We start from the raw sequence: 26,078 nt of genomic DNA on the forward strand, positions 1-26,078 counted from the left end.
GAGCAAGACTCGGAGGTAGTTAGTGAAGTGTAATTAGGTGTGGGTTCCTGAAGCAGGCTTTCAACAAGCTGCTGATTTAACATTCGGGACTCAAGAAACGAATGGAATTCAAGGCTCGCAGGTAAGGTTGACTAAACACACCTGTGTGGGCTTTCTTCAGTTGCAGTTTATTGTCACGTGCACCAAGGTAGAGTGAACAGTTTTTTCTGTGTGCTATCGAGTCAGCGGAGAGCGCGGGTTGGGTCAACAACATGGAAGTGTGTGCCTGCAGTTAATGGGAAGGAGAGTGCAGGAAAGGTCACGTATAAACTTACAGGGCCAGGCGGATGGGAACCAATACAAGGAGACAGAGGGCTGTAAAAGGAGGACAGCAGCAAAAGGGAGAAGGGAGATGAGAAAAACTAACCTGAAAGCTGTGTGCCTCAATACGAGGAGCATTCGTAATAAGGTGGATGAATTGAATGTTCTTAATGATTATTAAGGGGTTGGACACGTTAGAGGCAGGAAACATGTTCCCAATGTTGTGGGAGTCCAGAACCAGGGGCCACAGTTTAAGAGTAAGGGGTAGGCCATTTAGAACGGAGATGAGGAAAAACCTTCTCAGTCAGAGAGTTGTGAATCTGTGGAATTCTCTGCCTCAGAAGGCAGTGGAGGCCAATTCTCTGAATGTATTCAAGAGAGAGCTAGATAGAGCTCTTAAGGATAGCGGAGTCAGGGGGTATGGGGAGAAGGCAGGAACGGGGTACTGATTGAGAATGATCAGCCATGATCACATTAAATGGTGGTGCTGGCTTGAAGGGCCGAATGGCCTCCTGCACCTATTGTCCATTGTCTATTGTCTATTGTCTAATGTGCAGTTTGTAGCTACGGGATATGATTTCGTTGGGATTATGGAGACATGGCTCCAGGGAGACCAAGGCTGGGAGCTAAACATGCAGGGGTATTCCATATTCAGGAAGGATAGACAGAAAGGAAGAGGAGGTGGGGTGGCATTGCTGGTTAAAGAGGAGATTAATGCAGTAGCAAGGAGAGACATTAGCTTGGACGCTGTAGATTTGGTATGGGGTAGAACTGCGAAATAGCCAAGAGCAGAAAACGCTTGTTGGAGTTGTTTACAGACCACCAAACTACAGTAGGGAGGTTGGGGATTGCATCAAGCAGGAAATTAGAGATGCGTGTAGCAAAGATTACTGTGCAAATTTAGAGCACACGGTATTGGGGGTAGGGTATTGACATGGACAGAGAACTGGTTGGCAGACAGGATGCAAAGAGCAGGAATAAACGGGTCCTTTTCAGAATGGCAGGCAGTGACTGGTGGGGTGCTGCAAGGCTCCGTGTTGGGACCCCAGTAATTTACAATATATATTAACGAGTTAGACAAGGGAATTAAATGTGACATCTCGAAGTTTGCGGATGACACAAAGCTGCTTGGCAGTGTGAACTGAGGAGGATGCTATGAGGATGCAGATTGACTTGGACAGGTCGTGTGAGTGGGCAGATGCAGTATAACGTGGATAAGTGTGAGGTTATCTATTTTGGTGGCAAGAACAGGAAGGCAGATTATTATCTGAACGGTGTCAGATTAAGAAAAGGGGAAGTACAACAAGACCTGGGTGTCCTTGTACATCAGTCACTGAAATTAAGCATGCAGGTACAGCAGGCAGTGAAGAAAGCCAATGACATGTTGGTCTTCATTGCGAGAGAATTTGTGTTTAGGAGCAAGGAGGTCCTACTGCAGTTGTATAGGGCCCTGGTGAGACCGCACCTGGAGTACTGTGTGCAATTTCGATCTAATTTGAGGAAGGATATTATTGCTATTGAGGGAGTGCAGCGTAGATTCACCAGGTTAATTCCCCGGATGGCGGTACTGACATAAGACGAAAGAATGGGTCAACTGGGCTTGTATTCACTGGAATTTAGAAGGATGAAAAGGGATCTTATAGAAACATATAAAATTCTTAAGGGATTGGACAGGCTAGATGCAGGAAAAATGTTCCCCATGTTGGGGGAGTCCAGAACCAGGGGTCACACAGTTTAAGAATAAGGGGGAGGCCATTTAGGACTAAGATGAGGAAAAACTTTTTCACCCAGAGAGTTGTGAATCTGTGGAATTCTCTGCCACAGAAGGCAGTGGAGGCCAATTCACTGGATGTTTTCAAGAGAGAGTTAGATTTAGCTTTTACGGCTAACAGAATCAAGGGATATGGGGTAAAAGCAGGAACGGGATAAATAATTTTGAATGTCAGCCATGATCATATTGAATGGCGGTGCTGGCTCGAAGGGCCGAATGGCCTACCTCTGCTATTTTCTATGTTTCTAATACGTGATTACAATTGATCCATTTACAGTGTATAGATACAGGATAAAAGGAATTACGTTTAGTGCAAAGTAAAGCCAGCAAATTCCGATCAAGGATAGTCCAAGGGTCACCAATGAGGTAGATAGTAGTTCAAGACTGCCCTATGGTTGTGGTAGGATGGTTCAGTCACCTGATAACAGCCGGGAAGAAACTGTCCCTGAATCTGGAGGTGTGCGTTTTCACACATCTGTACCTCTTGCTCGATGGGAGAGGGGAGAAGAGGGAGTGACCGGGCTGAGACTGGTCCTTGATGATGCTGCTGGCCTTGCTGAGGCAGCGTGAGGTGTAGATGGAGTCAATGGAAGGGAGGTTGGTTTGTGTGATGGTCTGGGCTGCTGGCCTTGCCGAGGCAGCGTGAGGTGTAGATGGAGTCAATGGAAGGGAGGTTGGTTTGTGTGATGGTCTGGGCTGCGTCCACAATTTGCAGCAATTTCTCCCTGCTCTCCGGTTTCCTACCACATTCCAAAGATGTCCAAGTTTGCAGGTTAATTGGCTTCGGACTAATTAGGTAAATTGTCCCTTGTGTGTGTGTTGGATAGTGTTAGCGTGCGGGGATTGCTGGTTGGCACAGACTCGGTCGGCCGATGGGCCTGTTTCCACACTGTATCTCTAAACTAAACTAAGGCAATGATCACCTGTGACTTGACGTCTTTGTGTTGCATTTGGTGGTACACTGCCAACATTTCAAGTATCACTTGCCGGGGATTGTCCCACCCCAGCCTCTCTCACTCAGCTTTACTGAAGCTGTGCGTCTTTGGAGTGTGGGAGGAAACCGGAGCGCCCGGAGGAAACCCACGTGTGTCATGGGAGAACGTACAAACTCCATACAGACAGCGCCCGTAGTCAGGATTAAACCTGGGTCTCTGGTGCTGTGAGGCAGCAATTGTACCACTGCGCCACCGTGCCGCCCATAGTGGTGCAGCAGTAGAGGTAAAGGACAGATGACAGGATAAAAAAGATACAGAGTGCTGGAGTAACTCAGCGGGTCAGGCAGCATCTGTGGAGAACATGGATCGGCTGGGCTGGGCTGGGATCCTTTGTCACACTGATTGCATGATTGCTATGTAGTCTGGTTAGCAGGCAGAGTTACAGTAAATACACACCCCTCCATTGTTTCAGAATGTAATTTTAAACTCAGCCCTAAAAAACGAATGTCTTTCGATCATTCATTACTCATTATGTTGCTAGTTTGAAATGATCTTTTAAGTGGCGGTCACGGTGGCGCAGCGGGTAGAGCTGCTGCCTCACAGCGCCGGAGACCCGTGTTCCATCCTGACTACAGGCGCCATCCGTACGGAGTTTGTACGTTCTCCCCGTGACCTGCGTGGGTTTTCTCCGAGATCTTCGGTTTCCTCCCACACTCCAAAGACGTGCAGGTTTGTAGGTTAATTGGCTGGGCAAATGTAAAAACTGTCCCTAGTGGGTGTAGGAGAGTGTTAATGTGCGGGGATCGCTGGTCGGCGCGGACCCGGTGGGCCGAAGGGCCTGTTTCCGCGCTGTATCTCTAAACTAAACTACAAGTGCTACTGAGATCATTGGAGATTTACTGAACCCACCATGATGTATCTGAGGTACCGTTAGTGGCGATGGTCATGAAGTCAAGCTCAGTATTGATGGAAACAACACTCTGATATCTACCTTCCTTGCCACTCTGCCCAATTATATCATTAATTTCCATCAATCCCAAATGATTTTTATTTTAATAGCAAGCATTGACCTCTTGCAATAGAAAACGAGTTCTGCAGGTAACGCCTTTGAATATTAATCCCTGCAGGGTTTTTTATGTCTTGATTTCTCTTTAAAAGACTCACAAAGGCGAGATTCCCAGCTTCAGAAATAGCCCCGATGGAAAGGTTGACACATGTAAGAGATTTCTCATGAGGAAGGTCCCTCTTTAAAGAGCGCCTGTGATTTCTCCATTGCTCCATTGCTGCCAGAAACCCCTGTGTAAAATTACATCAATTCACTGGATGTTCAGTTTGTAAAGTTCCCATTACATAGTTTCTGCCTCATTTAACAGCGTATTATTGAGGTAGGAGTTACCTCATTTTCGAGCCAGTGTTGTGTGTAAGTGGTTGAGAGTATAAACAAGGGAAATTGCTGAGGTCTGCTTTTACACAGGGCGATATATTCAGTGATCCAGTTTACAAGCAGAGTCAAATGGTGAAAAAAATACAGAAATAGCAGAAAAACAGCAGCAAACGTATCTGCAAAAATAAACATCATGAATTTAAAGATGATATCACAAAATGCTGGAGTAACTCAGCGGGTCAGGCAGCATCTGTGGAGAACATGGATAGGTGACGTTTCACAGAGTGCTGGAGTAACTCAGCAGGTCAGGCAGCATCTGTGGAGAACATGGATAGGTGACGTTTCACAGAGTGCTGGAGTAACTCAGCAGGTCAGGCAGCATCTGTGGAGAACATGGATAGGTGACGTTTCACAGAGTGCTGGAGTAACTCAGCAGGTCAGGCAGCATCCACGAGAGAGGGAATGGGTGACGTTTTGGGTCGAGACCCTTCTTCAGACTGATGCATTTAAAGATGATCAACTTTGGGATGTTGTGTTACATTTCAGTTCAATTTAGTTTATTGTCACGTGTACCGAGGTACAGTAATGTCATCTACCCATGTTCTCCACAGATGCTGCCTGACCTGCTGAGTTACTCCAGCACTCCGTGAAACGTCACCTATCCATGTTCTCCACAGATGCTGCCTGACCCGCTGAGTTACTCCAGCACTCTGTGAAACGTCACCTATCCATGTTCTCCACAGATGCTGCCTGACCTGCTGAGTTACTCCAGCACTCTGTGTCCTTTTTTATAAACCAGCATCTGCAGTTTCTTCTATTTCCAATTTCCACTTATATTACCTCTTCAACATCATAAAACATTGAAGAAAATAATGTTTCCTATAAATCTGAAAAATGTCCTTCCTTTTATTCGTAGTTTAGTCTCCTGTTTTGAACCCAGCACTCCATCTTGGCTCTTGTTCATGTTACACTGTATATGTTTGTAGTTCAGAGCCATGGGTTTTTTAGTGCTAGGTCGAGTTGAGGAAGGCTCTCGACCATAAACGTCGCTCATTCCTTTTCTCCAGAGACGCTGCCTGTCCCGCTGAATCACTCCAGCATTTTCAGTTGAAACCAGCATCTGCAGTTCCTTCCTACACATGTAGTTTACTGCTGCCTGCCCTGAGGTATTTTACGATATAAACAAACTGTCCTATGAGGAAAGATTGGAAAGACTGGGCTTGGAATCAATGGAATTTAGAAGGATGAGAGGGGATCTTATAGAAACGTATGAAATTATAAAAGGACAGGACAAGCTCGATGCAGGAAAAATGTTCCCAATATTGGGGGACTCCAGAACCAGGGGACACACAGTCTAAGAATATAGGGGAGGCCATTTAAAACTGAGATGAGAAAAAAAAACTTTTCACCCAGATAGTTGTGAATTTGTGGAATTCTCTGCCACAGAGGGCAGTGGAGGCCAATTCACTGGATGAATTTAAAAGAGAGTTAGATAGAGCTCTTGGGGCTAGTATCAAGGGATATCAAGGGATATGGGGAGAATGCAGGCACGGGTTACAGATTGTGGATGATCAGCCATGATCACAATGAATGGCGGTGCTGCCTCAAAGGGCCGAATGACAATAGACAATAGACAATAGACAATAGGTGCAGGAGGAGGCCATTCGGCCCTTCGAGCCAGCACCGCCATTCAATGTGATCATGGCTGATCATTCTCAATCAGTACCCCGTTCCTGTCTTCTCCCCATACCCCCTGACTCCGCTATCCTTAGGAGCTCTATCTAGCTCTCTCTTGAATGCATTCAGAGAATTGGCCTCCACTGCCTTCTGAGGCAGAGAATTCCACAGATTCACAACTCTCTGACTGAAAACGTTTTTCCTCATCTCAGTTCCAAATGGCCTACCCCTTACCCTTTATTCTTAAACTGTGGTTCCTTGGAATGGCCTCCTCCTGCACCTATTTTCTATGTTTCTATGAAAAGGAACCGTATAAATTCAGATTATTGATGAGACTAGCGGTGGTTTCTGTGCTGCGTGATTCGATGACTCTGTTCATCAACTCTCTCCCTGTCAGACCCACTGCCAGGCGTGGGTGGTGGAAGACAAATGGTGCACATTGAAACCTTCCAGCTCACTAACATTATTTAGTAAAGAGGGTCTCCAGTCCCTGTCTAGACTGGCCCAGCGTGGCGCTGACAACTCCAACTACAAGCCTCATTCTTCACTGCCCTCTGACAGGACCCATTAAGTGCAAGGATCGGCAGTAAACGATGACCTCAGCAGTGATGGCACCGACCGTAAATGAATAAATATTATAAGACACTCAGTTTCTGGATGGATCACGACAAGTCTCAGCGGGCGGCTGTTTGCTCTCATGGTCTTTAAACGTAGATTCAAACAGGAGGCCGGGTGGCTCAGCGGGTAGAGCCGCTGCCTCAGAGCGACAGAGATCCAGGTTCGATCCTGACCTCGGGTGCTGTCCGTGTGTGTGCGTGGAGTTTGCACGTTCTCCCTGTGACCGCGTGGGTTTCCTCCGGGTGCTCTGGTTTACTCCCACATCCCAAAGACGTGTGCACCCCTCCCAACCCTTCCAAATTTGGCGGAAAGTTTCCGGATTTCTTATTTCATTTCCGCCACTCCGTGATTTCGCCTCACATTTTCCCGCAAAACACACGCCTCACTGGTTGCCCCGCCCCATCCCGCCGAGACCCCCACCCCACCCCGCCGCGACCCCCACCCCACCCCGCCGCGACCCCCACCCCACCGCTCACCAGGGCCTGGCCTCGCTGCTCAGTGTGAGCCTTGTTGATGTTGAGAGGGGATGGGGTGGGTGAATGGGGGTGGGTGGGAGTGGGGGTGGTGGGAGTGAGGGGGAGGGGAGTGGGGGGGGTGGTGGGAATGAGGGGGAGGGAGTGGGGGGGGTGGGAGTGGGGGTGGTGGGAGTGAGGGGAAGGGGAGTGGGGGTGGTGGGAGTGAGGGGGAGGGGAGTGGGGGGGGTGGGAGGAGGAGGAGAGTGGGGGTGGTGGGAGTGAGGGGGAGGGGAGTGGGGGGTTGGGAGGGAGGGGGAGGGGAGTGGGGGTGGTGGGAGTGAAGGGGAGGGGAGTGGGGGGGTGGTGGGAGGAGGAGGGGAGTGGGGGTGGTGGGAGTGAGGGGGAGGGGAGTGGGGGGTGGGAGTGAAAGGGAGGGGTGTGGGGGGGTGGGAGTGAGGGGGAGGGGAGTGGGGGTGGTGAGGGGGAGGGGTGGGAGTGAGAGGGAGGGGAGTGGGGGGTGGGAGTGAGGGGGAGGGGAGTGGGGGGGGTGGGAGTGAGGGGGAGGGGAGTGGGGGGAGGGGAGTGGGGGGGTGGGAGTGAGGGGGAGGGGAGTGGCTGGGTGGGAGTGAGGGGGAGGGGAGTGGGGGGGGTGGGAGTGAGGGGGAGGGGAGTGGGGGTGGTGGGAGTGAGGGGGAGGGGAGTGGGGGGGTGGGAGTGAAAGGGAGGGGTGTGGGGTAGTGGGAGTGAGGGGGTGGTGGGGGGGAGGGGAGTGGGGGGGTGGGAGTGAGAGGGAGGGGAGTGGGAGTGGGGGTGGTGGGAGTGAGGGGGAGGGGAGTGGGGGTGGTGGGAGTGAGGGGGAGGGGAGTGGGGATAGGGGGGGACATGGACCGTTGTGATTTGTTGCTGAAGACCACTGGAGCAAGTGTGTCTTCAATGAAATCAGGTATGTGCAGTTTTAAATGAAACTCTTTCTTCATAACTTAGTGAAACATTTTATGATCATTGTTCTTTTATTCGATACCAAGAGAATTGGGATGTGTACGGAAACACCAAAATAGAAAAAACAAAACCATTTTTTCTTAGTGTTGTATAAAGTTGCATTAGATACCATATTATTATCAATTTTGATGTCAAGTCAAGTCAAGTCAATTTTATTTGTATAGCACATTTAAAAACAACCCACGTTGACCAAAGTGCTGCACATCAGTTCAGGTACTAAGGGAAAAAATGAAACATACAGTAGCACGCAAACAGTTCACAGCGCCTCCTCAATGAGCCTTAAACGCTAGGGAGTAGAAATAGGTTTTGAGCCTGGACTTAAAGGAGTCGATGGAGGGGGCAGTTCTGATGGGGAGAGGGATGCTGTTCCACAGTCTAGGAGCTGCAACCGCAAAAGCGCGGTCACCCCTGAGCTTAAGCCTAGACCGCGGGATAGTGAGTAGCCCCAAGTCGGCCGACCTGAGGGACCTGGAGTTAGAGAGGGGGGTTAGAAGATTTTTGATGTAGGGGGGGGGGAATGTCCATTTAGGGCTTTATACGTGAATAGGAGGAGCTTGAAGTTGATTCTGTACCGTACAGGGAGCCAGTGGAGAGAGGCCAGAATCGGGGTGATGTGGTCCCTTTTACGGGTACCCGTCAGGAGTCTCGTTGCGGCGTTTTGGACCAGTTGCAGGCGGGACAGGGAAGATTGGCTGATCCCAGTGTATAGGGAGTTGCAGTAGTCTAGGCGGGAGGAAATGAAAGCGTGAATGATTTTTTCTGTGTCGTCAAATTGGAGGAAAGGTTTGATTTTAGCTATGGTTCGAAGTTGGACGAAGCTGGCTTTTACCACAGCGTTGACTTGCTTATCAAATTTTAATGCAGAGTCAAATATCATGCCGAGGTTTTTGACATGCGGTTTGACTAGGCAGGATAGACTTCCAAGACTGCCTGTTATCGATTTGATGGAGTCGGGGGGGGGGGGGGGGGGGGGGGGGGGGGCGAATAGGATGACCTCAGACTTGCTCTCATTTAATTGGAGGAAGTTCGGTGCCATCCAACATTTTATGTCCTCAAGGCAGTGTAAGAGGCTGTTTAAATTTGACTGGTTGTTGGGTTTCAGGGGGAGGTAAAGCTGAGTGTCATCGGCATAGCAGTGGAAAGAAATGCCGTGCCTTTGAATGATTTGGCCAAGGGGGAGCATGTATAGAGAGAAGAGAATGGGGCCTAGGATGGAGCCTTGTGGAACTCCGCAGGAGAGGCTAGCTGGAGCAGAGGAATAACTGCCTATGTTGATGGCGAAACTCCTATCTTTGAGGTACGAAGCGAACCAGCTCAGGGCAGTGCCATCAATGCCAACCGCGTACCGGAGACGGTCAATAAGGATGGTGTGGTCCACTGTATCGAATGCTGCGCTGAGGTCGAGAAGGAGCAGGATTGCACAGTCGCCGGTGTCGATGGCGAGAAGCAGGTCGTTATGTACCTTCAACAAGGCAGACTCTGTGCTGTGGTGGGCTCTGAAACCTGACTGGAAACTTTCCAGGATGGTGTTTTGGTGTAGGTAGGGCACTAATTGGTTTAGAATTGCCTTTTCAAGGACTTTTGACAGGAATGGCAGTTTGGAAATGGGTCTGTAGTTGCTAGGCAAGGTGGGGTCTAGGTTAGGTTTTTTCAGTAGGGGCTGGACCACCGCGTGCTTGAAACAGGTTGGAACAGTGCCAGTGGCCAGAGAACTGTTGATAATAGAGAGGATGCTGGGACCGGCTATTGCAATGACATCCTTCAGAAGGGCAGTGGGGGCAGGATCAAGGGGGCAGGTTGCAGGTTTCATAGCGGAGACAAGCTTTGTAAAGGAGGATAGAGTGATGGGTTGGAAGCAGTCCAATTTAGATGAACAGACTAGTGAGACAGCTAGGTCACGGGTGGGAGGGGAAATGTTCATTCTAATGTTCTGAACTTTGTTGGTGAAAAATTTAGCGAATTCTTCGCACTTAGCAGGGGACCCAACTAAGCTGGTACTGGGGGCGGGACATATGACAGAGGTAATTGTGCTAAATAGGACCTTGGAGTTATGAGAGTTTTTGGAAATAAGGTCGGAGAAGTAAAATTCTCAATTTGTAAAATTTGTAAAATTTGTAAAATTCTCAATTTAGATTTTAGATTTAGAGATACAGCGCGGAAACAGGCCCTTCGGCCCACCGAGTCCGTGCCGACCAGCGATCCCCGCACGCTAACACTATCCTACACACACTAGGGACAATTTTTACATTTACACCAAGCCAATTAACCTACAAACGTGTACGTCTTTGGAGTGCGGGAGGAAACCGAAGTTCTGGGAGAAAACCCACGCAGGTCACGGGGAGAACGTACAAACTCCATACAGACGGCGCCCGTAGTCAGGATCGAACCTGGGTCTCCGGCGCTGCAATCGCTGTAAGGCAGCAACACTACCGCTGCGCCACCGTGCCGCCCATAATTTTAGACATCAAAATTATGAATTTGTAAAATCAAATGTTGGGAGGTCTTTGTGTGGGGTTTGTGGGTGAATTGGCCCTCTGTAAATTTCCCCCAGTGTGTCGAGAAAGGATGGGAAAGTTGGATAATAATATATATGTATAAACTCAAAGTACTTGTGCCAGACAAGACAAAGACGTACAGGTATGTAGGTTAATTGGCTGGGTAAATGTAAAAATTGTCCCTAGTGGGTGTAGGATAGTGTTAATGTACGGGGATCGCTGGACGGCGCGGACTTGGTGGGCCGAAAAGGCCTGTTTCCGCGCTGTATATATATGATATGATATGAAGACATAACATCTGGATAAACCCTCAACCAAGCCCGGGCGGCCGCCATTGGTGGAGCGGGAGCACGTGGCCGCTGGCTGGGTGAGGTCACGCGTGGAGCAAAGATACTAGAGGAACAAGATAGACCACTCAACCCTAAAAACCGTAGTACGTCACGGCGCCATTTTAGTAGGCAGAAACTTGCAGAAACATTTTTAAAGAAAAATAACAAAAATCTGTGAGTTGATAGATGATATTAATGGTATCATCACACACACTGTTCCCCCAACACACTGATTACCCTGCGAGAGGCATAACGGACGGCGGGTTTTGCTTACTAAAATGGCTCCTTCGCGTACTACACTTCAGTATAGGCGATTTCAACGGAGTGGTCCTTCTTGTTCCTCTAGTATCTTTGGTTGGCAACCCTACTAGTACGGGACAAGGGCGTTCCCGTATGGGACAAACTAATTTAGCCCAAAATACGGGATGTCCCGGCTAATACGGGACAGTTGGCGAACCTACTGTGCCAATAGACAATAGACAATAGGTGCAGGAGGAGGCCATTCGACCCTTCGGCCCTTCGAGCCAGCACCGCCATTCAATGTGATCATGGCTGATCATTCTCAATCAGTACCCCGTTCCTGCCTTCTCCCCATACCCCCTGACTCCGCTATCCTTAAGAGCTCTATCTAGCTCTCTCTTGAATGCATTCAGAGAATTGGCCTCCACTGCCTTCTGAGACAGAGAATTCCACAGATTCACAACTCTCCGACTGAAAAGGTTTTTCCTCATCTCAGTCCTAAATGGCCTACCCCTTATTCTTAAACTGTGGCCCCTTGTTCTGGACTCCCCCAACATTGGGAACATGTTTCCTGCCTCTAACGTGTCCAACCCCTTAATAATCTTATACATTTCGATAAGATCTCCTCTCATCCTTCTAAATTCCAGTGTATACAAGCCTAGTCGCTCCAGTCTTTCAACATATGACAGTCCCGCCATTCCGGGAATTTGTAAAAGGCAAGCAGGATTTTCGCCAACATGACTCAAATCATCTCCTCCCCACACATTCGGTCCTCAACTTCCTCTTCCCTGCCGAACCAATCTCCAGCAGGATTTGAGATTGACAAGACTGTGACTGGCAGTGAATGAATGTCACAGTGGCTCAGCTCACCAGGCAGTTCAGACTCTGAACATTGATTATTTTCTAACAAGATGACAGCAGTTAAAATGATTTTGTTTTCATACAACTATATCAATAAAGTGCTTTCCATTTACCTTCTGTCTCCGAACGTCTGCGACTCGAAGACTGTAAGTCTAAATGGTTATTAGAAGGATTTCCAAGCTATTTAATCAACCTTGGAGTTGTGCTATTCATTAGAAGTTTTGATTTGATTTTTATGGACCTTCTGTCGGATTTTGGACGTTGGGATCAGTCACGGCAGACAATCTTGGTGTCCACATGGAGCCTTTCATTTACTTATGATTGGATTTTATGAGTGGCAGCGCCATGCAGAAATGCCAAAATGTCCTCTCATTTGTGAGTGAGATGTGACGTTTATCAATCCGCATAACGAGCTGTGTTATCCTGACTCCAAGATCCCTTGTCAGGCATGGCTTTGACGACGTTACAAGTTGATTTCCCTTTGCAAATGTCTTCCTGCTAACTCAAGGAGGCGGCATCTATCATCGAGGATAGCCACCATCCGGGCCGGGCCTGCTTCTCCCTGCTACCATCAGGCAGGAGGTACAGAAGCCTGAGGTCTCACACCACCAGCCCCTGCAACCATCAAGTTCTCAACTGAAACTGAGGACCCACACAACCCTCCCCCCTATAACTAAACACCACAGACCACATGAAGACAGGTGACGTTTCACAGAGTGCTGGAGTAACTCAGCGGGTCAGGCAGCATCTGTGGAGAACATGGATAGGTGACATTTCACATGGATAGGTGACCCACTGAGTTACTCTAACACTGTGAAACATCACCTATCCATGTTCTCCAGAGATGCTGCCTGACTCACTGAGTTACTCCAGCACTCTGTGAAACATCACCTATCCATGTTCTCCACAGATGCTGCCTGACCCCCTGAGTTACTCCAGCACTCTGTGAAACGTCACCTATCCATGTTCTCCAGAGATGCTGCCTGACCCGCTGAGTTATTCCAGCACTCTGTCAAACATCACCTATCCATGTTCTCCAGAGATGCTGCCTGACCCGCTGAGTTATTCCAGCACTCTGTGTCTATCTTTAGTATAACCCAGCATCTGCTGTTCCTTGTTATCATATCAAGTTATTCAAAAAACTGTTGAGAAACAGGTAGCAATGTAACATCTGTTTCCTTTTAAATTTGTTTTTGAAATATTTTCCAATATGAACTCCAAAGTGAGGATTGATAAAAACGTTTTGAAAAGAACATGTGTACAAAATCATGAGAGGAATAGATCGGGTAGATGCACAGAGTCTCTTTCCCAGAGTTGGGGAATCGAGGACCAGAGGACATAGGTTCAAGGTGAAGGGGGAAAGATTTAATAGGAATCTGAGGGGTAACTTTTTCACACAAAGGGTGGTGGGTGCCGGGAACAAGCTGCCAGAGGAGGTAGTTGAGGCAGGGACTATCGCAACGTTTAATAAATGGTTAGACAGTTACATGGATAGGACAGGTTTGAAGGGATATGGGCCAAACGAGGGCAGGTGGGACTAGAGTACATGGGACACGTTGGCTGGCGTGGCCAAGTTGGTCCGAATGGCCTGTTTCCACACTGTAACACTCTATGACTCTAACTTCTTCACACCTTTAACACCTGCGCTCGGTCCCCGTTGGCCAAACTGATCTCCCGGTGGCTGAGCACTTCAACTCCCCCTCCCATTCCCAGTCTGACCTTTCTGTCATGGGCCTCCTCCAGTGCCATAGTGAGGCCCATCGGAAATTGGAGGAACAGCACCTCATATTTCGCTTGGGCAGCTTGCAGCCCAGTGGTATAAACATCGACTTCTCCAACTTTAGATAGTTCCTCTGTCCCTCTCTTCCCCTCCCCCTTCCTAGATCTCCCTCTATCTTCCTGTCTCCACCTATATCCTTCCTTTGTCCCGCCCCCCTGACGTCAGTCTGAAGAAGGGTCTCGATCTGAAACGTCACCCATTCCTTCTCTCCTGAGATGCTGCCTGACCCGCTGAGTTACTCCAGCATTTTGTGAATAACTAACTTCTTCACAAAGTCACCGTTACTTTGGATCTGTCTTCACTGAGGAAGATACACACAATCTCCCAAATGTTCTAGGGGCCGGAGAACCTAGGGTGATGGAGGAACTGAAGGAAATCCACATTAGGCAGGAAATGGTTTGGGGTAGACTGATGGGACTGAAGGCTGATAAATCCCCAGGGCCTGATGGTCTGCATCCCAGGGTACTTATGGAGGTGGCTCTAGAAATAGTGGAAGCATTGGAGATCATTTTTCAATGTTCTATAGATTCAGGATCAGTTCCTGTGGATTGGAGGATAGCAAATGTTATCCCACTTTTTAAGAAAGGAGGGAGAGAGAAAACGGGTAATTATAGACCAGTTAGTCTGACATCAGTGGTGGGGAAGATGCTGGAGTCAATTATAAAAGACGAAATTGCTGAGCATTTGGATAGCAGTAACGGGATCATTCCGAGTCAGCTTGGATTTACGAAGGGGAAATCGTGCTTGACAAATCTACTGGAATTTTTTGAGGATGTAACTAGGAAAATTGACAGGGGAGAGTCAGTGGATGTGGTGTACCTCGACTTTCAGAAAGCCTTCGACAAGGTCCCACATAGGAAATTAGTGGGCAAAGTTAGGGCACATGGTTTTGGGGGTAGGGTACTGACATGGATAGAAAATTGGTTGACAGACAGAAAGCAAAGAGTGATTAAAACACCACAGACCACAAGAAGGGATTAAAAGTACCATTAGCAAATTTGCAGATGATACTAAGCTGGGGGGTAGTGTGAATTGTGAGGAAGATGCAATAAGGCTGCAGGGTGACTTGGACAGGTTGTGTGAGTGGGCGGATACATGGCAGATGCAGTTTAATGTAGATAAGTGTGAGGTTATTCACTTTGGAAGTAAGAATAGAAAGGCAGATTATTATCTGAATGGTGTCAAGTTAGGAGGAGGGGGAGTTCAACGAGATCTGGGTGTCCTAGTGCATCAGTCAATGAAAGGAAGCATGCAGGTACAGCAGGCAGTGAAGAAAGCCAATGGAATGTTGGCCTTCATAACAAGAGGAGTTGAGTGTAGGAGCAAAGAGGTCCTTCTACAGTTGTACCGGGCCCTGGTGAGACCGCACCTGGAATACTGTGTGCAGTTTTGGTCTCCAAATTTGAGGAAGGATATTCTTGCTATGGAGGGCGTGCAGCGTAGGTTCACTAGGTTAATTCTCGGAATGGCGGGACTGTCGTATGTTGAAAGGCTGGAGCGATTGGGCTTGTATACACTGGAATTTAGAAGGATGAGGGGGGATCTTATTGAAACATATAAGATAATTAGGGGATTGGACACATTAGAGGCAGGAAACATGTTCCCAATGTTGGGGGAGTCCAGAACAAGGGGCCACAGTTTAAGAATAAGGGGTCGGCCATTTAGAACGGAGATGAGGAAGAACTTTTTCAGTCAGAGAGTGGTGAAGGTGTGGAATTCTCTGCCTCAGAAGGCAGTGGAGGCCAGTTCGTTGGATGCTTTCAAGAGAGAGCTGGATAGAGCTCTTAAGGATAGCGGAGTGAGGGGGTATGGGGAGAAGGCAGGAACGGGGTACTGATTGAGAGTGATCAGCCATGATCGCATTGAATGGCGGTGCTGGCTCGAAGGGCTGAATGGCCTACTCCTGCACCTATTGTCTATTGTCTATTGTCATTTGAATTACTGACCACATTTGGACAACTTGCTTTTTGACGTCTGAGACGTTTAAAGCAAATTATTTGACAAATATTGGAGGGCGTTGGTCGATGTATTCTTGTTAGAATCACAATGGAAAACTATTAAATATCTTTCTTTTGGTGTTCATGCTCCCAAAATAATCAGCTTAATTTTTTAAAACCTACCTGAAGACCTCCAGATGGGAATAATTAGCTTAATCTGCTAATTCTGACTAATTCCTCTCCAGGGAAGTAGCCAATCAGTTAGAGCTGTCTCCAAAACACAACATTTATAAAGCGAGCACAAAGAGCTGAGGAGTAGCGACGAAGGCCAATTCTTCTGAAAATTATGGAATAATTTGTGGACTTCTATTGATTTTAGCAGCACATGACAAACTCCAGGCCCGGCTGTTTAGCTGGCACTGGGTTCAGCTTTCAAATTCGAGAGACCCTTGATCAGCATCTATAATTGAACACCGCGGGTTGCACAGGCTGCTAACGGTCGCTGTTTGGCGGGCTGCTAACCGTCGCTGTTTGGTGGGCTGCTAACGGTCGCTGTTTGGTGGGCTGCTAACGGTCGCTGTTTGGTGGGCTGCTAACGGTCGCTGTTTGGCGGGCTGCTAACCGTCGCTGTTTGGCGGGCTGCTAACCGTCGCTGTTTGGCAGGCTGCTAACCGTCGCTGTTTGGCGGGCTGCTAACCGTCGCTGTTTGGTGGGCTGCTAACCGTCACTGTTTGGCGGGCTGCTAACCGTCGCTGTTTGGCGGGCTGCTAACCGTCGCTGTTTGGTGGGCTGCTAACCGTCGCTGTTTGGTGGGCTGCTCGCTGTGACCTCCTGAAAGACACACTGGAAATAGTTCGGAGAGCAGCAGATATTGTTTGAGAAGGAAGGATCTGCAGACGCTGGTTTAAACCGAAGTTGGACACAAAATGCTGGAGGAACCATTGATCACATTGAATGGCGGTGCAGGCTCGAAGGGCTGAATGGCCTACTCTTGCACCTATCTTCTATGTTTCTATGTAACAGGCTTTAGTCACCCTGCGTTCACACTGGAAGGAAATGTCAGGCTGATAAAGGAACATTAAATTGATAATCAACCAATTGGCTATAAGAAACTAATACCAACAGCAACTGGGAAGTCATTTGTCAGATGGATTGGACTGGACAATGACCAGGAAGGAACTGCAGATGCTGGTTTAAACGGAAGGTAGACACAGAATGCTGGAGTAACTCAGCGGGACGGGCAGCATCTCTGGAGAGAAGGAATGGGTTGAGGTTCTCCATGGAACGTTTGGACTCTGATGTGATGTTCAATGCTGGTTTCCATGCTGAACATGGCACAGACTTCGTAGAACATAACAAGAATCTGAGGGGTAACTTTTTCCATACAAAGTGTGGTGGGTGTATTGAACGAGCTGCTGGAGGAGGTAGTTGAGGCAGGGACTATTTGCAATGTTCAACAATCATTTAGACAGGTACATGGATAGGACAGGTTTAGAGGGATATGGGTCAAACGCAGGCAGGTGGGACTGGTGTAGCTGGGACATGTTGGCCGGTGTGGGCAAGTTGGGCCGTATTGTCTGTTTCTGAGCTGTAAAGCTCTATGTCTCCATAACATAGTTCAAGCAGCACAGTGGTAGAGTTGCGGCCTCGCCGCACCAGAGACTCGGGTTCGTTCCTGAATACCGGCGCCGTCTATGTGGAGTTTGTACGTTCTCCCCGTGACCTGCGTGGGTTTTCTCCAGGCGCTCCAGTTTTCTCCCACACTCCAAAGACATGCAGGTTTGTGGGTTAATTGTCTTTTGTAAAATTGTAAATTGTCCCCAGTGTATAGGATAGTGTTGGTGTACTGGGGGATCGCTGGTCCGCGTGGACTTGGAGAGCTTAAGGGCCTGTTTCCGCGCTGTATCTCCAAAGTATCTGAAATACAGCACAAGAACAGGCCCTTCGGCCCACAATGTCGGGCAGCACGGTGGCGCAGCGGTAGAGTTGCTGCCTTACAGCGAATGCAGCGCCGGAGACGCAGGTTCGATCCTGACTACGGGCTCCGTCTGTACGGAGTTCGTACGTTCTCCCCGTGACCTGCGTGGGTTTTCTCCGAGATCTTCGGTTTCCTCCCACACTCCAAAGACGTGCAGGTTTGTAGGTTAATTGCCTCAATATAAATGTAAATTGTCCCAAGTGTGTGTAGGATAGTGTTAGTGTGCGGGGATCGCTGGTCGGCGCAGACCCGGTGGGCCGAAGGGCCAGTTTCCGCACTGTATCTCTAAGCCAAACTAATTATATTCACCTATTTTGAACAGATATTTTGTCGGGCATTCCCAGTGAATTAAAAAGAAGTTATGTCCGACAATAATCAATCCGGCAATTCCTTTGATTTCAATGAAGGGACTTTTGAAATGTGATCCCATTATCGCACCCCTGATGGAACTTGTTACCTGAGTGTGTGAGCTGGCGTGTAAACCCAGTGGAACCCTGTGGACACTTACTACAGATTCCCTGCTCCACGCAATAAGTTAGGCTGAGTGAGTGAGAGAGAGAGAGATATAGATAGAGAAATGGCTTTGGATTTGCCGTTTTTAATGCCTTAGCAGAAAAAAAGCCTTATCAGGAGCCGTGCAAAGTGGCATTGAGTGAATTCCATAAAGACCTGATAGAGATCTTCAGGCAACAATGATTCCAATTGGAGGCTTGGTTTGTGCTTCACAGGAGCAGTGTAATGGGAGGCGTCAAGGAAGGAACTGCAGATGCCGGTTTCAACCGAAGATAGACACCAAAAGCTGGAGTAACTCAGCGGGTCAGGCAGCATCTCTGGAGAGAAGGAATGGGTGACGTTTCAATAGACAATAGACAATAGGTGCAGGAGGAGGCCAATCGGCCCTTCGAGCCAGCACCGCCATTCAATGTGATCATGGCTGATCATTCTCAATCAGTACCCCGTTCCTGCCTTCTCCCCATACCCCCTGACTCCGCTATCCTTAAGAGCTCTATCTAGCTCTCTCTTGAATGCATCCAGAGAATTGGCCTCCACTGCCTTCTGAGGCAGAGAATTCCACAGATTCACACCTCTCTGACTGAAAATGTTTTTCCTCATCTCAGTTCTAAATGGCCTACCCCTTATTCTTAAACTGTGGCCCTTTGTTCTGGACTCCCCCAACATTGGGAACATGTTTCCTGCCTCTAACGTGTCCAACCCCTTAATAATCTTATACGTTTCGAGTCGAGACCCTTCCTCAGGCTGGTTGGGGCTGAGGCTGCTTGTCCCGCTGAGTTACTCCAGCTTTTTGAGTGCTGGATATTGTGCATAGTCTAATTTACGTGTGTGTGTGTGTGTGTGTGTGTGTTGTGTGTGTGTGTGTGTGTGTGTGTGTGTGTGTGTGTGTGTGTGTGTGTGTGTGTGTGTGTGTGTGTGTGTGTGGTGTGTGTGTGTGTGTGTGTGTGTGTGTGTGTGTGTGTGTGTGTGTGTGTGTGTGTGTGTGTGTGTGTGTGTGTTTTTTTTTTCTTTTTCATATTAAATGCCAGAGAAACAAAATATAACCCAGAGCTGAAAAATATATCTGAATGTTTTAGTTTATATTAGCTTCCAAAGATTCACAGTCAATTGCAGGAAGCTGGAGGCAAAGAGTCGACAGATTCATTGATCTCAAGGCAAAGTATTCTGATTCATCTTTGTGCAAAATATTGCTCGAGTTTCAGTTCATTCAACGAGTGTAGTTGAAATCTCCCAACGCGCGATATTGTGGCTTCTGAAACATAGAAGTGACAGATTGCAAGAATTAGCATCCAGTTTAATTCTCTATGCGCCAGAGATGTTATTTAAAATTATAAAAATGCGTAAGCATGTGTACTTGTGTCTGTGGATGCTGATCCTATATATTTCTTAACATTACAAACACTGTAAACGGCCTATCCCACTTAGGCGAGTTTTGTAGGCGACTGCCGGCGACTGTCAAAGTCGTAGCAGATCGCCAACATTTTCTTTTACCCGACGACAATGACCACGACAATGACCGCGACAATGACCGCGACAATGACCACGACAATGACCACGACAATGACCACGACAATGACCGCGACAATGACCGCGACAACGACCGCGACAACGACCGCGACAACGACCACGACAACGACCACGACAATGACCACGACAATGACCACGACAATGACCACGACAACGACCGCGACAACGACCGCGACAACGACCACGACAATGACCACGACAATGACCACGACAATGACCACGACAATGACCACGACAATGACCACGACAATGACCACGACAATAACCACGACAACGACCACGACAATGCCGAGTCAGGTCGAGATTACAGCGTCTTCTGAAACATCGCGAAATTAAATTAAGAAATTTAATTTTAAAAGTGGTTAAATGGATTTTTGTGCGGAGTGTGGGCATTCTTTGAAAATGTACGAGAGATGCATATCTGGTTTCTGGGTTGCATATCTGGGTTGGGAGCCCACTTTAAAAGTAATCGCTGATGGCCATAAACATCGCGAAATTCCCACGCTTACCTGACCGTCAAACTGTTGCCTCCAATCTACCTGTCAAATGTCCTGACGGTAAATAAATTGGTTAAACACAAGTATTTTATGGTATCTTCAAATCACTTTACTTAATTTGCTTCTAAATGCATCTAAGAGAACCTATCAAACCTGGGGCCAGCGTGCAACAGACAGCGCCCGCAATAAGCTACGATACCTGGCGACAAGCCAGCTGTCGCCGAGACATTTCATCCCGGTTGAATTCTCAGTGACGCGCTGAGATCCACTATGATTCATTGAAGACTCCTCATGATCACGCCCGCGACACCCCGGCGAACTGTCGGCCACAGCCTAGTCACTGGCAGTCGCCTTAAAATCGCCTAAAGTGGGACAGGCCCTAACACCATATTCTGCCCTCTGGTATATTTATCGTTGCACTTGTGTGAGATTGTTGTACTTGTTTCATTGTGCTTGTGTCTGGGGTGATATGATTACCTAATAGGTAAAGTATAGTCGTTCACGGTATCTCTGTACACGTAACAATAATAAAACAATACCTTAGTTCGGCCCACACCGTCCATGCCGATCAGCAATCCCCGCTCATTAACACCATCCTACACCCACTAGGGACAGTTTTTACATTTGCCAAGCCAATTAACCTACAAACCTGAGGTATTTATTCACAAAATGCTGGAGTAACTCAGCGGGTCAGGCAGCATCTCTGGAGAGAAACTCAACTCGACTCAACTGAACCTGTGCACAGCAAATGTACCTGCATTAACGTCTGAAGGAGGGTGTCGACCCGAAACGTCACCCATTCCTTCTCTCCAGAGATGCTGCCTGCCCCGCTGAGTTACTCCAGCATTTTGTAAGAAGATAACTGCAGATGCTGGTACAAATCGAAGGTATTTATTTCACAAAATGCTGGAGTAACTCAGCAGGTCAGGCAGCATCTCAGGAGAGAAGGAATGGGTGGCGTTTCGGGTCAAGACCCTTCTTCAGACTGATGTCAGGGGGGTGGGACAAAGGAAGGATATAGGTGGGGACAGGAAGATAGAGGGAGGGATCTGGGAAGGGGGAGGGGAAGAGAGGGACAGAGGAACTATCTAAAGTTGGAGAAGTCAATGTTCATACCGCTGGGCTGCAAGCTGCCCAGGCGAAATATGAGGTGCTGTTCCTCCAATTTCCGGTGGGCCTCACTATGGCACTGGAGGAGGCCCAGGACAGAAAGGTCAGACTGGGAATGGGAGGGGGAGTTGAAGTGCTCAGCCACTGGGAGATCAGGTTGGTTCAGGTGGACTGAGCAAAGTGTTGAGCGGAACGATCGCTGAGCCTGCGATTGGTTTCACCGATGTAGAGAAGTTAACATCTAGAGCAGCGGAGTCAAAGGAGAAGTTGTTAAGGGGTTAGTGACTCCTCCCACTTCCTCCAAACCAGAGGCATAGCTATGGGCACTCGCATGGGCCCTAGCTACGCCTGCCTCTTTGTCGGGTACGTCGAACAATCCCTGTTCCGGGCGTACACCGGCCCCATCCCCGAACTTTACCTCCGCTACATCGACGACTGCATTGGTGCTACCTCTTGCACCCATGCAGAACTCACTGACCATACATTTCACTTCCAATCTCCATCCTGCCCTTAAATATACCTGGACTATCTCCGACATCTCCCTCCCGTTTCTGGACCTCACCATCTCCATCACAGGAGACAGACTAGTGACGGACATTTACTACAAACCCACTGACTCGCACAGCTATCTGGACTACACTTCTTCCCACCTGGTCCCCTGCAAAAAGTCTATCCCCTACTCCCAATTCCTCCGTCTACGCTGCATCTGCGCCCGGGATGAGGTGTTTCACACTAGGGCGTCCGAGATGTCCTCATTCTTCAGGAAACGGGGCTTCCCCTCCTCCATTATAGATGAGGCTCTCACTAGGGTCTCTTCTACATCCCGCAGCTCCGCTCTTGCACCCCCTCCCCCCACTTGCAACAAGGACAGAATCCCCCTCGTTCTCACCTTCCACCCCACCAGCCAGCGGATCCAACAAATCATCCGCCAACATTTCCGTCACCTCCAACGGGACCCCACCACTGGCCATATCTTCCCATCCCCTCCCCTTTCTGTGTTCCGCAGAGACCGTTCCCTCCGTAACTCCCTGGTCCACTCGTCCCTTCCTACCCAAACCACCCCATCCCTGGGCACTTTCCCCTGCAACCGCACGAGATGCAACACCTGTCCCTTTACCTCCCCCCTCAACTCCATCCAAGGACCCAAACAGTCTTTCCAGGTGAGACAGAGGTTCACCTGCACCTCCTCCAACCTCATCTATTGTATCCGCTGTTCCAGATGTCAACTTCTCTACATCGGCGAAACCAAACGCAGGCTCGGCGATCGCTTCGCTGAACACCTGCGCTCAGTCTGCCTTAACCAACCTGATCTCCCGGTGGCTGAGCACTTCAACTCCCCCTCCCACTCCCAGCCTGACCTTTCTGTCATGGGCCTCCTCCAGTGCCATAGTGAGGCCCACTGGAAATTGGAGGAACAGCACCTCATATTTCGCCTGGGCAGCTTGCAGCCCAGTGGTATGAACATCGACTTCTCCAACTTTAGATAGTTCCTCTGTCCCTCCCTTTTTCCCCTCCCCAGTTCTCCCTCTATCTTCCTGTCTCCACCTATATCCTTCCTTTGTCCCACCCCCCTGACATCAGTCTGAAGAAGGGTCTCGACCTGAAACATCACCCATTCCTTCTCTCCAGAGATGCTGCCTGACCCGCTGAGTTACTCCAGCATTTTGTGAATAAATACATTCGATTTGTACCTGCATCTGCAGTTATTTTCCTACACAACCTACATATCTGCACGTCTTTGGAGTGTGGGAGGAAACCGAAGATCCCGGAGAAAACCCACGCAGGTCACGGGGAGAACGTACAAACTCCGTACAGACGGCGCCCGTAGTCGGGGTGGAACCCGGGTCTCCGGCGCTGTGAGGCGGCAACTCTACCGCTGCGCCACCGCGCCATCCCCTGAAGCCAAGGAAACATCCATCTCAGAGCTCGATTTTTAAACGTTACTTGAGTATTAAAAAAAAGTACACGAAATGAAAGATAGACTGGAAGTGGACGTGGGCAGCTTCTGCACAGACTCCATCAATAATGCTGGCTGCAAATGGTTTAATTAATGGTGCAAGTGAATGTAATGAGGCAGTGGACTTGATAAGGTTGGAGGAATGTTACGAGTAATTTGGGCACTACATTAGTTTGAGTGTAATTAATAGAATGTGCATCACAGGCGAAATGAGAAGAATCCCAGCACTAATAGCCCAGGTTGTGCCGATTGGGGGCCCAGTGTGCGACACCTTCTGGAGGGCCACTGAGAAGCCAAGGCTGGAACATCGCGGGATGATAGAGCCCACGCCCATCGGCCCCTGGGTCTGTGGGGGCCGGGGTGTGTGAGGGGTGTGTGGAGTGGGGGTGTGTGGGGTGTGTGGGGTGGGGGTCTGTTGTGTGGGGGTGTGTGGGGTGTGTGGGGTGGGGGTGTGTAGGGTGGGGGGGTGTGGGGTGGGGGTGTGTAGGGTGGGGGGGTGTAGGGTGGGTGTGTGGGGTGGGTGTGTGTGGGGGTGTGTGGGGTGGGGGTGTGTGGAGTTGGGGTGTGTGGGGTGGGGGGGTGTGTGGGATGGGAGTGTGTGGGGCGGGGGTGTGTGGAGTGGGGGTTTGTGGGGTGGGGGTTTGTGGGGTGGGGGTGTGTGGGGGTGTGTGGGGTGGGGGTGTGTGGGGTGTGGGGTGGGGGGGTGTGTGGGGTGGGGGGGGTGTGTGGGGTGGGGGGGTGGGGGGGTGTGTGGGGCGGGGGTGTGTGGGGTGGGGGGTGTGGGGGGGGGGGGGTGTGGGGGGGGGGTGGGGTGTGGGGGGGGTGGGGTGTGGGGGTGTGTGGGTGTGTGTGGTGGGGGTGTGTGGGGTGGGGGGGTGGGGGGGTGGGGTGGGTGTGTGGGGTGGGTGTGTGTGGGTGTGTGTGGGGTGGGGGTGTGTGGGGTGGGGGTGTGTGGGGTGGGGGTGTGTGTGGTGGGGGTGTGTGGGGTGGGGGTGTGTGGGGTGGGGGTGTGTGGGGTGGGGGTGTGTGGGGTGGGGGTGTGTGGGGTGGGGGTGTGTGTGGTGGGGGTGTGTGGGGTGGGGGTGTGTGGGGTGGGGGTGTGGGGGGTGTGTGTGGTGGGGGTGTGTGGGGTGGGGGTGTGTGGAGTAACTCAGCGGGACAGGCAGCATCTCTGGAGAGAAGGAATGGGTGACGTTTCGGGTCGAGACCCTTCCTCAGACTCGTTAGGGATCAGGGAAACGAGAAATACAGACGATGATGTGGAGAGATATAGAACAAATGAATGAAAGATGCGCAAAAAAGTAACGATGATAAAGGAGACAGGCCGTTGTTAGCTGTTTGTTGGGTGAGAACGAGAAGCTGGTGCGACTTGGGTGGGGGAGGGATGGAGAGAGAGAGAGAATACCGGGGCTACCTGAAGTGAGAGAAATCAATATTCACACCACTGGGCTGTAAGCTGCCCGAGCGAAATATGAGATGCTGTTCCTCCAATTTGTGTTTAGCCGCACTCTGACAATGGAGGAGACCCAGGTAGACCGAGCAACTAAGCATAAGCCAAAAGCATAAACGTCATGCTCCATGTGTTGTACGTGCTGATGGCAGGTGTAGGTGGACACGTGGGGGGGTGTAACACTGATGGCAGGTGTAGGTGGACACGTGGGGGGGTGTAAAACTGATGGCAGGTGTAGGTGGACACGTGGGGGGGAGTAACACTGATGGCAGGTGTAGGTGGAGATGGGGGGAGTAACACTGATGGCAGGTGTAGGTGGACACGTGGGGGGGAGTAACACTGATGGCAGGTGTAGGTGGACACGTGGGGGGGTGTAACACTGATGGCACGTGTAGGTGGACACGTGGGGGGGGAGTAACACTGATGGCAGGTGTAGGTGGACACGTGGGGGGGAGTAACGCTGATATGAGGTGTAGATGGAGATGAGTGTTGAGTAACACCGATCCATTCTCTCTTTTTCAGGTTTGCCAGACAAAGAAACACTGGGTCTCCACTCGGCCTGACTTTGATGTAAGTGCTGGAACTGAATTGTGTTAAAGCAGTCTCCAACATGTTGCTGGAGCCTAAAGTAATGGGAGATGCTTTATGTGGGAGGCTGTTTACACGACTGAAGTAGAAATGTACAGTTTGTGTAATGTTACTCAATCCACCGCCCTCAATGTTATTATGTTTAAGAAATGCATCGTTTTTATGTTGTAATGTGGAGTCTAGATGTTCCTTTCAGGCCCGGGTTATCTAGTGTGGGCCTGTAGCATGTGTTGCCTTTGCTGCAAGGTTACTCCGGCACTGGTTCCTATGCACACCTTCTCGCTTGGCCCAGAGACTCTGCAGTTGTACAGTAATGTGGCATTGATACAAAGAGTTGCTTCTGCACAAATATACTGACGTGCCCAAATCTGATGTGTATCTTGCACAGTTCCATATTTTTGCCACCAGGAAACCTCTTCATGGGCTGGAAGATTAACTCTAAAACGAGTTCTATGTGTCGTACAACGAGATCTGGGTGTCCTAGTGCATCAGTCACTGAAAGGAAGCATGCAGGTACAGCAGGCAGTGAAGAAAGCCAATGGAATGTTGGCCTTCATAACAAGAGGAGTTGAGTATTGGAGCAAAGAGGTCCTTCTGCAGTTGTACAGGGCCCTAGTGAGACCGCACCTGGAGTACTGTGTGCAGTTTTGGTCTCCAAATTTGAGGAAGGATATTCT

General features: G+C 49.5%; 1 long non-coding RNA gene across 1 annotated transcript in view; it reads left to right on the forward strand.

Annotated features, from left to right (window-relative positions):
* LOC144600002 (uncharacterized) overlaps positions 1–26,078 on the forward strand; it is a 269,597-nt gene that overhangs the window by 151,517 nt on the left and 92,002 nt on the right. The window contains exon 4 of the long non-coding RNA XR_013548065.1: positions 25,336–25,383. This is a non-coding gene — a long non-coding RNA (uncharacterized LOC144600002). The remainder of the gene's footprint in view (positions 1–25,335; positions 25,384–26,078) is intronic.

This window comes from Rhinoraja longicauda, chromosome 14 (genome assembly GCF_053455715.1).
Source record: "Rhinoraja longicauda isolate Sanriku21f chromosome 14, sRhiLon1.1, whole genome shotgun sequence".
Classification (NCBI taxonomy): Eukaryota; Metazoa; Chordata; class Chondrichthyes; order Rajiformes; family Arhynchobatidae; genus Rhinoraja; species Rhinoraja longicauda.